Raw genomic sequence first — 12791 nt, 5'->3', positions numbered from 1 at the left:
ATGATCTTTGGGAGTATGTGATTGACAAACACTGTAAAATACCAAATTCATCTCCAGCATTTATGTATTCTAAACAAAAACTGCACCTAACAGTATACAGCACATACATACAGTCACAAGATTAAAGCCATGTACACCTTTAGTAATGAAGAATCATGAAAAAGATCGGTCGTCCCTTGGTGACAAACAATAACATCTCAGTAAAATTCAATCAGACAGTTCATTCTGAATGTTCACTCCTACTGCACAAAGTCGTCACAAACAGACTGTAGAAAGCATCAAACGAAGAACACAAATACCAACTTTAAGTTATTAGCTGAAAACAACTTGCCTGTGGCAAACATTAAGTTGACGAGGGCTCAGTTTACTCTCATCTAGCCCAGGCGCTGGATCAGATATCTAAGAGCAGTGAGAAAACACAGACGTTATCTTCACAACTGCAAATACTATGGATGTTTAATTATCTTTACTTTAAAAGTAACAAGACAGCAACAAGTAGACTGCAGTATGCAATAATGTTTCTAAGATCAAATCAATTCCCTTAAGGCAGCAAATATTTCCAGTTTGGAAAGCATCTTGGGATATTGGGATTTCCTTAGTAATACAAAATACTAATAGATTGCGTAGGCTTCAAAGACTTTAAACTCTGTAATACCATTTCAAAAAGCATAAAAAGCTTTTGACAACTTAAGTGGTCACAGAGTAGATCCTAAAAACAGCATACCTATTTTAAAAAGTAATTGAATTGGAAGAGATACTATATTTTAAAATATGTATCAACCTAAAGTTAGCATGCTGTAGTTACAGCAGTAGCAGAAAGAATATGTCTGTTATATCTGTGGAAACAGGTTTTGTTACTAGATTAGGAGGTTTTCTTGATTATTTTGCAAGGCCAAATGTGCCACAGTAAATGCAACAGCACATTATTCCCTGTATAGTAAAACTAACTCCTATTAAACAGGACAAATAACCTGACCATACTGAGTCTAAAGGTGAGAAACAAATTGATTTATAAAACACAGATTCATGGAGGAATGGGTAGAAGTGAACTTAGGGGCCGCTAAGAACAAAAGTAATGGTTTATTTTAATCAGTTCATGGTTAAAATTTTACAATAATTTATCCTTTCTTCTTTGCTAAATCCTGATCAAGGTATTACTCCATCATTTGATAGTCCTGACAAGTGCAAATACACCTCTCCTGCAGACCATTCAAAATTCTACTTTCAAAAACCACTGCTCAGTTTAATATTTTGACCCCACCACACAAAACCAAAACTTTCTTAGCAGGGAAATCATTCTGCAATTCAACTGTATCTTACCTATCAGACATTTAACCCTATTACAGGGCCAAGTCCACTTACATATACACAGAATCACAGAATGGCAGGGGTTGGAAGGGACCTCTGGAGATCATCTTGTCCAACCCCCCTGCTTGAGCAGGCACACCTAGAGCAGGGGGCACAGGAACGCGTCCAAGCGGGTTTTGAATGTCTCCAGGGAAGGAGACTCCACAACCTCCCTGGGCAGCCTGTGCCACTGCTCCATCACCCTCACAGGAAAGAAGTTTTTTCTCATATTGAGGTGGAACTGCCTGTGTTCCAACTTGTGCCCATTGCCCCTTGGCCTGTCGTTGAACATTATCGAAAAGAGCCTGGTCCCATCATCCTGACACCCACTCTTTAGATATTTATAGGTATTTATGAAATCCCCCCTCAGTCTTCTCCAGGCTGAACAAACCCAGGCCTCTCAGCCTTTCCTCATATGGGCGATGCTCCAGTCCCCTGATCAGCTTCGTATCTCTCTGCTGGACTTGCTCAAGCAGTTCCCTGTCCTCCTTAAACTGGGGGGTCCGAAATTGGACACAGTACTCCAGATGTGGTCTCACTAGGGCAGAGTAGAGGGGGAAGATGACCTCTCTCGATCTTCTGGCCACACTCCTTTTAATGCAGCCCAGGATGCCATTGGCCTTCTTGGCCACAAGGACACAGTGCTGGCTCATGGTCAGCTTGCTGTCCACCAGCACTCCCAGGTCCTTCCCAACTACTTCCAGTAGTTCAGCCCCCAGCCTGTGCTGGTGCATGGGGTTGTTCCTCCCCAGGTGCAGGACCTTACACCTGCATTTGTTGAATTTCATCAGGTTCCCCTCGGCCCAGCTCTCCAGCCTGTCCAGGTCTCGCTGGATGGCAGCACAGCCTTCTGGTGTATCAGCCACTCCTCCCAGCTTGGTATCGTCAGCGAACTTGCTGAGGTTACACTCTGTCCCATCATCCAGGTCATTGATGAATATGTTGACCAGGACTGGACCCAGCACAGACCCCTGGGGAACACCACTAGTTACAGGCCTCCAGCCAGACTCTGCTCCATTGATCACGACCCTCTGAGCTCTGTTGTTGAGCCAGTTCTCTGTCCACCTCACTGTCCACTCATCCCACCTATTCTATTAGTATAGTATAGGCTATTTCAATTGCCTATACTGACAACACTTTTGTCTCTAATCCTGCCTCTCCTACATGAGGTACCTGCCCCTGCCACCAGGGGTTTATACATTTAATCCCCATGTGGAACTAGAAGCACCAGCGTATACATCATACACATGAGGAGCCGACTTTCAAAGAGACAAGTCACTATCTTCCCTAAGATCTTCCTATATTCTTTCTGTAACTGGACAACAGCTTTGAAATTAGACAACTAATTTGCACCTACATAAACTTTGTTGGTTTCATATTAAATACCTTTCAAAACAGGCTTGGTTAGTTGGGTGGCATTTTTTTCCTGCCAATCTGGTTGACTGTTGCGTATACAAACATGCTAAAAATCATCTTCCTTCTCCCTAAGCAGCAGCAGACAAAGTTACAGTCCCATACATCGGTCTATAATCATGTCTGTGCTGTCTCTGATAAGTGAGTGAGAACGAGAGGAAAAAAGCAGAAAACTTTAGCACAATTCAACCTATTTCCAGTTTAAAAAAAAGCAGCAGTCCACAATTGCACTGAGTATCATTAGATTAATGATGAGATTGAGAGCCAGTCACTGGACTCATGGAGGATATCTGCTTTCAGTTTTCCTTCAGAAGTCTCTAAATCATCAACACTTTTTCCACAGCTGATTACAGGGCTGAACTCCCTAGTCAACAGAAGTGCTTATTCTACTGCTGGAAGACCAGCCTAGCAGAGAATCCCTTGTGACGTTCACTCCCACCGAAGCATCTCTTTTCAAAACCTTCACTTTAAATTTTAAAAAAGTAGCACAGAAGTTTGCAAGACTGGGGCTTCCCAGGAAATGTGCAACATACAGACAAAAGATATGCTGCCTAATACAGTAAGGCAGACAAAATACACTGCGAGGCTCTGCAATTTAATTATCAAGGTCATCTTCTGTTGAAACGCTAAGATGCTGTGTTCTCCAACAGTTCTTGAACACAAACATACCTCTGTTATCAGATACTGTATGCTTTTGTTCTACCGGCCAAAGCTTTCCACCCTGTCAGTCCAGGTACACAAGAAACAATGCAGAGATGGAAAAGAAGCCTCAATGGCAGTGAAAGAAACAGGATATATCAAAATATTTTCATGGATCAGTGTGGCATAAAGGGGCTTGAAATTAGACAACTTCAAAGAAGCAGAGGGAAATTATATGGTCTTATGCATAGCTATGCAATCATGTCTCTGCACTCTCTGATAAGTGGATGAGGGAGGGTAGGAGAAAAGTAAGTGGCAAATTTTAGCATGCGTCAACTTAGTTCCAGCTTAAAAGAGACCTTGTTCAGGGCTTATTTTTGATTTGAAAGAAAGCCTTCTGCATAAATTTGTCAGCTTTTCTTTAGGGACTATGATCAGGGAGAGGGTTTAAATTTTATTAACAAGAGTGTTTCAAAGGAAAACATCAATCCTTTCAAAGGAAAGAATTCATCCCACTTGTGGTAAATTTTGCTACAAAAGCAAAGCATTTGAAGAACAGTCACACCCCTACCCTCAATGATCCAATACATTCACCACCAGAATGCAGAAGGATTACTGCTTGCTCACTGGAGAGCAGTAGGTCTGTGGTAGGCAACTAAGAAAATGTCAGTGGTTAAAAGCTAGTGCATCAGAGGATCCTCTTTTTTGGTCAATTACTACTCACCCTCAGAAGCTCTACTAGCAAGAAAGCTGCAGCAGATTACTAGAAGAACAGCTTAAAATACATTAACAATTATCCTCCTTTTTCATTTGTTCTTTCACGTTTCAATGGTGCAGTCTGCCAGTTGCCCCATCCTTTGTCTACCTCAAGTGAACATTTCACATTTAGTCAGCTTTCTTCAAACTATCTCTTCCACCCAGTATCTGCAACGACACTATGCCTTCCGTGTGTGGGTGGGAGAAGATATGCTTTACACTGATAAAGCTATCTGCTTAAAAGCCTAACGGAGAACAAGTCACCACAAATTGTAAAGCAATGTAGTTAATCAAAGTATCAATCTGTTCTCATCAGACACAATTTAATCCAACCTGCTAACATGAAAGTAAGAACGTCTTGTGATTTGTCCCCACAGAGACTGCCTAACAAGATCTATCTCATGAGAGAAACTACACACAATATGTTTTATAATGAGACAAAAAAAAACTTCCTGTCCCATCTACAGTCAGCCTGCTGCACTTAAAAAACACAATTCATCTTTCCTGAAATCTCTGGGGAGCTACACTACTCAGGTATAGATACACATCAGCTCAGACAACTAATTGGGATACCACTAGCCTCTTCCTGTGACCTATGTAACCCTATGGTATTATAAGTTAGGGGATCCAACTTACAGCGTCAAATACATACCTGGTTCTCCAGACACATAAATGGGCAATTTCTCCCCCCCAGGTAAGTGCAGCAACAGTGACAGGTAAGAAGCTCACCTGACAGCCCCAATTCAGCAGTGCTGCAACAGCATAAACGTGCACGCTCCAAGGGCCAGCAATGGGATCAACTCTCACTGGCAGCCTATGCACTGCGACACAGGCTAAGCCAAATCCCAAGCCTTCAGAGACTTCTGCTGCATGTGTCAGCCAAAATGAAAGAGCAGAAAGGCCAGGTAGGCAGTATGGTCCAAAAAGCATTGGTGGGTTAAGGCTGAAATTATACACAGTGGGTCTAAGAAGGTATACAGCTAACCAGCAAAGACGATTCATCAAAGGGCACGTTACCAAAGCGAGAGAAATGGCAGTGATTGCTCAAGAAAACAGTAATTAAACATAGCAGAATACCTGACAGACACCTTGACCTCCTCAAGGAGGGCTCTATTTACCTGATACACTACAGGGCATGTTCATCTACTGCATGCATTTGCACACAGGCAATTTCACTAGAACTCAAGAGCATACAATCACTGAAGTTACTCTTGCAAAAGTCCCAGGAGAAGTGAACTACACATTCATATCCCTAGGTCATAAATCTGAAGTTAGGGAGGGAAAAAGTAAGGTTGCTATTCTAGTGGTATGACTTGTTCCTTTTAGAGAGATATAAGGAATATCATAAACTTGTTTCTCTGTTGTATTTGATCTCCTCACATTTGGTCTACTACAGAAAGGCAACAATTCAGTAATAGTCAGTGGTTCAAAACACAGATTATGTTGGTTAAAAACTTAAGAATAAAATAGCAGCTAGGGTTCTTAAAATGCAAGATAGATATCTCTATTCTTAGCAGCACTCAGGCACAGTATGACTGCTACTAGCAGGCAACTGCTACAGAAGGAATATTAAAATCTTAAACTAAACTAAAAAAAAAACCCAAACAACAAAACCAAACATTAAAAATAGCAGCTCAGAAAAGTTCGTTTCTACCTATATACTGAAGAAGGCAGATGTCATCAAATCGAACTGAAATCAGTTCACAGGCTTTAACTTTGCTGGTTTGTTCCCAAATCACCACCAAAACTGCTGACCCAAGGAAAGCATGTTTCCACAGAAAACCACATCATTAAAATGTCCAAGGACCACAGACCAAAGTGTTTGTTGTACTGCATGAGACAGGGATTACAAGCAAAACAAAACTCAGTTTAAAACTTTCTACTGTGAATATCCTTTCATACCAAGTTTCAAAGAGAAAGAGAAGAACCCCAAAGGGCATAGCACATGTCACTAAACAAAACCTACCTTCCATTCCTTGATTTATAGGGGAATTGCAGATATCAGTTGCTGTGACTACACTAGGAATTTTATTTTGTCATAATTGAAGTGAATTATTGGGAAAAAATAGTTGTTGCCAACCTCCCCATCTCTACCGAGAATTTGTACAGGGTTTATTTCTAAATTGATCACTACCCGGAAGCAGGAAGGAACAACACATCAGAAAACAGACATTTAACAAAACCTACTTTATGTTCCAGTTATGCTAGTAGAAAAAAGAAATCAAAATGATCCATGCAATCTGCAATATTGATTTTACTTTCCAAGATAATTCTGACATCCATGTGACATACATGCTCATAATTTAGGCAAACCACATGCTTCTTGAAGTCATGATGCTGAAGTGAATGGAACTTCTTTTCTTTTTTAAAGTTTTGGGTGTGTGGTTTTTGGTTTGTTTTTTTTTTTTTAGAAAGCTGAAACAGTATCTATAGCTAAAAGTACAAAATAAATTCACAGGAAATTATTAAGTTGCCTATCTAGAAAACCTTCCTGACAGGAAGATGAATGAGACCAGCAAAGCAGTGGAAGACTCCATACTCTGCAGATTTAAAACTGTTTTCAGAACACTAGCATACAGAATAGGAAATACTGCTTTCCCAAGAGAAAGATGGTCTAGGAAAATAGTTACCAATATACCTGTAATTATCATATGTAGATTACAGAAAACAAGATTAAGCTATATATTTTATGGCTACAGCAATAATATGTAAGACAATTTTTCAAGTGATTTGTACACTATGTCAAATTACTCATTTTAATAAGCATAAGAAGCCCAGGAATAATGTTCCTAAGTCTACAAAGTGACATTAAAAAAAGACGTGTATCCTTTCAGCACTAATCCACAATAAAATGCAAATGCACACATATCCTAAACAATCCACGTTTCATGATAAAGAAGCCATAAACATTTTTCTTTATTTTTTCCCAAACTGTCAGTTGATTCTGCAGGTTCTAAATATAGTTCAAGCACACAAATGGGTAGTAACACACCATTGAGATTATGCTGATTACTTGATCAATAAACAACCAACAAGCTTCCCCAGAGGATTGTCACCAAGTTTTCACTAAGAAAAGAACTTCCACTTTGCAGATGGAATTCCTCTCCCTTGTCCACATGCACACGTTACTTCTCTTTATCTGCCTCTTTCAAATTAAGAGCTCCAGAAAAGGACAGACTATGCCATAAAATTAAAACTGTTAGGTATAGAATGGATATTGGGTGGTTGTTAACATAATCCTTACTCCAGATGCATATTTATTTCTCCTCCCAGGGCTTCATTCATAATACAAAGTTGGGGTTTTTTTCCTTGAAAAACAATGGTTTTATAACTGTATATGAATTTAGGTAGCTATCTATCACACAATAAAACCCTCTCACACTTCTCAATATGTTCATTATAGTTCATGGACTATAATAATTGACTAGATGACTTGAATCTGTCGTTTATCTTTCTGTACATGATTAACTGAAACTACTCATTTTAGAGAGAATTACTACCCCAAGATACCTATCCACTAAGTCAACATTATTTCCTACACTCCAAAGTAATAACTTGTTAGTGACACAATGAACTAATGAACGAAGGGAACGAGCAAAAGCATATTGTTTCACAGCTTCAGGACAACTGTTTCATTGCACTTAGGATGGCAGAAGCCCATCACAAATGAATTCTCAAACCTAGTAAACTTAATGAGCTACTAAAACCTGAAAGGTCATTTTCATATCTCATTCTATGCACTATGTATCACCTGACATTAGGTGGGGATTGTGATAAAATGTTATCTTTAGTGGACTGACACTTTTTAATGTGATTGTTGTGGTCTTTTCTTCCTTCTTTTAAAAAATAAGAACAGAACACTTTGTGAACCAGTATTGCTTGCATCAGACATCTGCAGTTTAGCTTGGAGAAAGCTCCAGAAGCTAGTGAACTCCCTTTGTCCTAAATCATGTTCCAGCCTTGGCAAAGAGAAAAGCACCTGCAAAATCCCTTTTCATTTCCCTTTTATGACTGTCAATTTCCAAATCTGGGGAAAACCACTGAATAAACATTACTGTTTTAAGAGGAGACCCACAAATCACTACAGCACACTGTTCACTGAAGAACAAGGATGGGAGAGAAGAAAAGGGAAAAAAGGCAAAACAAGCACTCCTTTCCAAAATCCTATCCTGTCCCTCCAGCTCCCTGTTCCCGTAACAAACGCAACCCCATGTATTTGGTCTCACAGGAAACTGCACCGAAATGCTGCTCTCCCTCTCTCTCTTTATTCCAACTGACAGCAGACAAGCAGAGGTTGAAGAATCATTTTATATTAGTTGCAAAGTCAAGATTAATTAATTAATTGCAAAGTCAAGAACCTCAGTGAAGTAACACTTCCCCCATCTGCGAGCACAGATCCATGAAAAAACAACCTCTTCTCCTGCAGTGACACCCTTATTTAAAAAACATTAGTACAGATTTGCAAGTTGAGTGGACTTTGACGAATTATGGCTTTCTATATGCATGTTGAATTTTTTGTTTTTAATACACGTGGTAGTAAACAGCAAAATCCAAAGTGTATTGTTGGCATTTTTATTATGTTTAGTGCATAAAAAGCCAAATCAAAGAAAAAACCCCATGTTATTGAATTTATACTTCCATTTGTATTTAGTTTCATTGCATTTTACACAGGTGGTAGATGTTTTTCCCTCTAAGCTCCTCCAGCTTTCTCAGGAATAAAATTATGTGTGTCATGTAAACAGCATTAAGTTGTCCATTATGCAGAGTAGAAATTAATTCTTCATCTCTGATCTCATAACACAAGGCTACTCTACTACGAAAATATGTTACGCTCTTACACCACCTAGTCTTCTGCAATTGCAAACTGAATGACATTACAGTATCTTCCATTCTTGTGACTACCTTTGCCTGGATAATAAGACATATGAATACACTGGCAAAAAAGAAACTTCTATAGTCCATACAACACGTCTCAGACATGTCGCCAGCATGCAAAACAGAAACTGCTAAATAATCAAGGGAACAATTTTTTTAAAAAAGGTCCAGGTAATCTGACACTTTCATAACAATTCTGTAAAATATTTTTTTCAGTCTTGCCTTTGAACCTTTGGGAAAACATTAATAGAAATACAGGTGTCTTTCTAGTCCAGGGAGGAATGAAGATAAACTAGCAACTTTCATGCCCTGGAGGGTGAAAGAAGGTAAACAACAGCTCCTTCCGAATTGCAAACGAAGACTATATATCTTATAAAGGGAGTGCTCTGAAAAACATGGAACCTCACAAATTTTGCATGAGAACAATATCTACTAAAACATGGGGTAAAATATCAGAAGTTAGTAAGAAACAATATTTAATTACTATTTAAACTTTTTAATGATGAATACTGAAAGCCTAGTAAAGAAGACAGTTGGATGTCAGCCCTAGCAGGAATGCTTCTTGGTACAGATAACCGAAAGTCAAACCACAACCTCTCCCATCTAATTTTGTAACAACTAAGGAGGCTTCTACAGGCTTGGGAAAGCACAGGTTCCACCCATCAATAGGTTGTTCTTGTTCCTGCCTGAACATCTCCAAAAGTGGGGAGTGTCTCTGCATGTCTCTGGGAACCCTGCTGCTTCTTACTTCTACTACTGTCCTCCTGTCTGAGGCTGTTGGAGCTGCAGAAACTACAATACACAAATACCCTTTTTCTTCTTTTTTTTTAAGTAGATGGGGGTACTCCTACCTCCCATGCCTGAAATCCAGCACCTCTTCTCTCCCATTTCCCCTCATCCCAAATTTTTCAATTCATCTTTATGATCTTCTTGAAAATTGGCAATAGATGTGCTATCCAAAATTGCAAACTGAGCCTTACACAGAGTCATGTACGACATACCAATCCTTGCAGCAGCCCAACGGAGAGGCACAAGCTGGAGGCAGGAAGAACTTGAAAAGGCATGAGAAAATGTGTCTGTACACACAGGCCTTCAACGTTAGTCAGTTGTAACCACAGCATGTTTTGAAGTAAAACCTCCAACTTTATTCCTGAGGACATGGTACTTGACACTGAATTACAAATCTGTGATTTTTTTTTTTCCCAACCCTTCATTTAAAAGGGGAAATAAGCTACAAGAATCAGAAAGCATATGTCAAATCGAGGTTTTTTTGATATATGATTTATGAAGGTACTCTAGTAAATGCAAAACTAATACATCATTTACCAGTTATCCCTCTGCTGAAACAAAACTTGCAGTATTTCTATTGTCACCACATATATTGCCATCTCTGTACTCTGTTTTATGTTTTTCCACATTTTACTGTTTTATCCTCCAGTCCACCTCTCCCCACAGATGCCATTCTCCTTGCCTTGTAATTCATACCATAGACACTCCAATAATAAAGCACTTTAACACTGTTTCGGAATACGCCGTCTCTTCGCTAGCCAGCATTCAGATACCCCTGCTGATCTCAAGCATACTTGTACTCTGAAGGATGTTAACCTCCAGAGCTGAGAGTCACAGAAATGTCCCAGGAGGCCCTTCATTGACATTATGGGAGAATTTGCATACAATCAAGCATCTGCACTGAAAAACTAACTGAAAATAAATGGTGTTATCAGTAAGTCACTGCTAAACCAAACTTATATGACTAATGACAAATTAATGATGGATGGTAGAAAACCTCTCTTCAGGAGCGCCGGTACCAAAAGCGCATCCACTTGCAATTAAGCATACCACCATAATCAATATAATTGGAAAGAACAAGTCCTCAAAGTTGCCAACACTTGAAAATTCAAAGCTGCTAGATTCAACATGTGCAGATGGGGCTGTGGCAGTGCGTCTCCATCCTCTAACTCAGCAGGACTGGGAGCCAAGACCTGTGTTTTTCTCTGAGAAGGGAAAAATCTGAGTTTTCCCTATGACAGTGTATCTATCTACCAACTCAATAAGATCAAGGTAAAAAATAAAACACAGTACTGTAACAGATGACTACTAACATAGTAAACCTACCACCATAAGCATGACTGTGGGTAATATGGACCCACAAGGGCTGTAGCTATTGCTATTAAAATACAGTGCAACAGCAGCTGTCCCATCTCACATCCCTCAGAGTACTACAAAGGGTTGTAAGTATAATTTTAACATGGGATGGTAAGAAGAGATTCACCTTGCATCTCTAGCAGCTACTTAAACAACGGATTCTTTAATGATAGACCATTTTACAGATATCTAGAAAGAAGTGCAATCATTAAAGAACTCAACCTGAGAAGATTCGTGTAAATTTTCCAAAATAAGGCCACACAAAGCAAACCTGAACCAAAGCAGCTTACAAGTGGAGTTTTGTCTCAGACACTGGAACCAACGGTGTTCACTCACAGTCACTGAATTTTACAGACATTTATTGGGAAACCTTCAAAAGGTGAAAGTTTCTAGATGGATTGAACAAGTTTCTTTAGACTTAGACAAGACTGTACGAGCAATTTGGTGGGAAAGGATTAATTGGACTTGCTGGAAGAATTCCCTCAAATCTGTTAAATTCCTCTCTTAGTTGCTCTGAATAGCACGCTGGGGACAAAATCATCATCACGAGCCACAGTGGTAATTGCCTACATGCAAGAGTTCAAGCCAGGAGACCTAACGTTCTCCTCCAATTCTCTTCCCTTTTATGTGAGCCTCAGGCAAACCACTCAGCTCAGTTTCCCCCATAAGATGAGAGCAACAGACTTTTGGAGCGCTCTGATTATTATTAAATCAGCAAGTCACCATTATTCAGTTGACAGCCTGACTGTTTTAACTGCCCAGAAAACTCTGAGTCCCTATGCACCACACTTGGACAACACACACTTATGGCCCTCATCAGAAACTCCTACTTGGCAAAATGTTTCTAAGTCCAGGGCCTACAAGAAATGAATTTTCATCTTACCTTCATTTCTATATTTTGGCACTGCACAGAAAAGGTAAGACACAATCAAGGCCTCTAAATGAAGGAAAAAATACATTAAGTGTTTCAGAACACCAGTGGGAGGATTTCATACAATGTATGGCTATTATTAGTGTTATTTTGCCTAGCAGATCAGAGGATACAATCAGCAGATGATGCAGCCATGATTTGCGAAGCACAGCCTTATTAAAGGCTAATGAGATAAACGAGTTAAAATTTACATTTTGCTCCACTGATAAGGTTCATTGGCACACATATATCCAACACCATGGTCTGAATACTAAACCCATTTATTAATGTCTAGTAAAGCTAATTATAATGCTGAGTGGCATTAAAGTACAATAACCAAGGAGCATGTTAGAATCACATCCTTTAGCATTGCTGCAGCTCTGAAGTTAAGTGATCTGCATCGGGAAATAAACACCCATAGAGCTCACACTGTGAGAAAGCACTAGCCTTCTGCACTTTTTTCCTGACCCTTCTGAAAGCCCAAAGCCATGTTCTCACAAAGCAACAGGCAGGTAAACATTGCTTGTTACCATGATTTCAACAGTGCTTGTCTTATTACAGTAACAGTAAGGATTAAGTGACAAGTATTTTTGTATCTACAATATATTACATTACACTTGGTATATACTCTCTAATCCCTAACAGAAAAAGCACTGAGGTACTGACAAAATTAACAACAAAAGCCTGGAGACCATATTTATTTGTT

The 12791-nt window shown here is 39.5% G+C and overlaps 1 protein-coding gene across 3 annotated transcripts in view; it reads right to left on the bottom strand.

Annotated features, from left to right (window-relative positions):
* Positions 1-12791, bottom strand: part of FHIP1A (FHF complex subunit HOOK interacting protein 1A) — a 95188-nt gene that overhangs the window by 44582 nt on the left and 37815 nt on the right. For 2 of the 3 annotated variants that reach the window (XM_075090930.1, XM_075090929.1), the window contains one exon: positions 332-399. The exons of the other annotated variant lie outside the window; for it this stretch is intronic. The gene's annotated coding sequence lies outside the window, so the exon portion shown is untranslated. The remainder of the gene's footprint in view (positions 1-331; positions 400-12791) is intronic. 3 annotated transcript variants of the gene reach the window in all.

The sequence above is a fragment of the Phalacrocorax aristotelis genome, chromosome 4 (assembly GCF_949628215.1).
Source record: "Phalacrocorax aristotelis chromosome 4, bGulAri2.1, whole genome shotgun sequence".
Taxonomy (NCBI): domain Eukaryota; kingdom Metazoa; phylum Chordata; class Aves; order Suliformes; family Phalacrocoracidae; genus Phalacrocorax; species Phalacrocorax aristotelis.
This window is presented reverse-complemented; position numbering and strand designations above follow the sequence as displayed.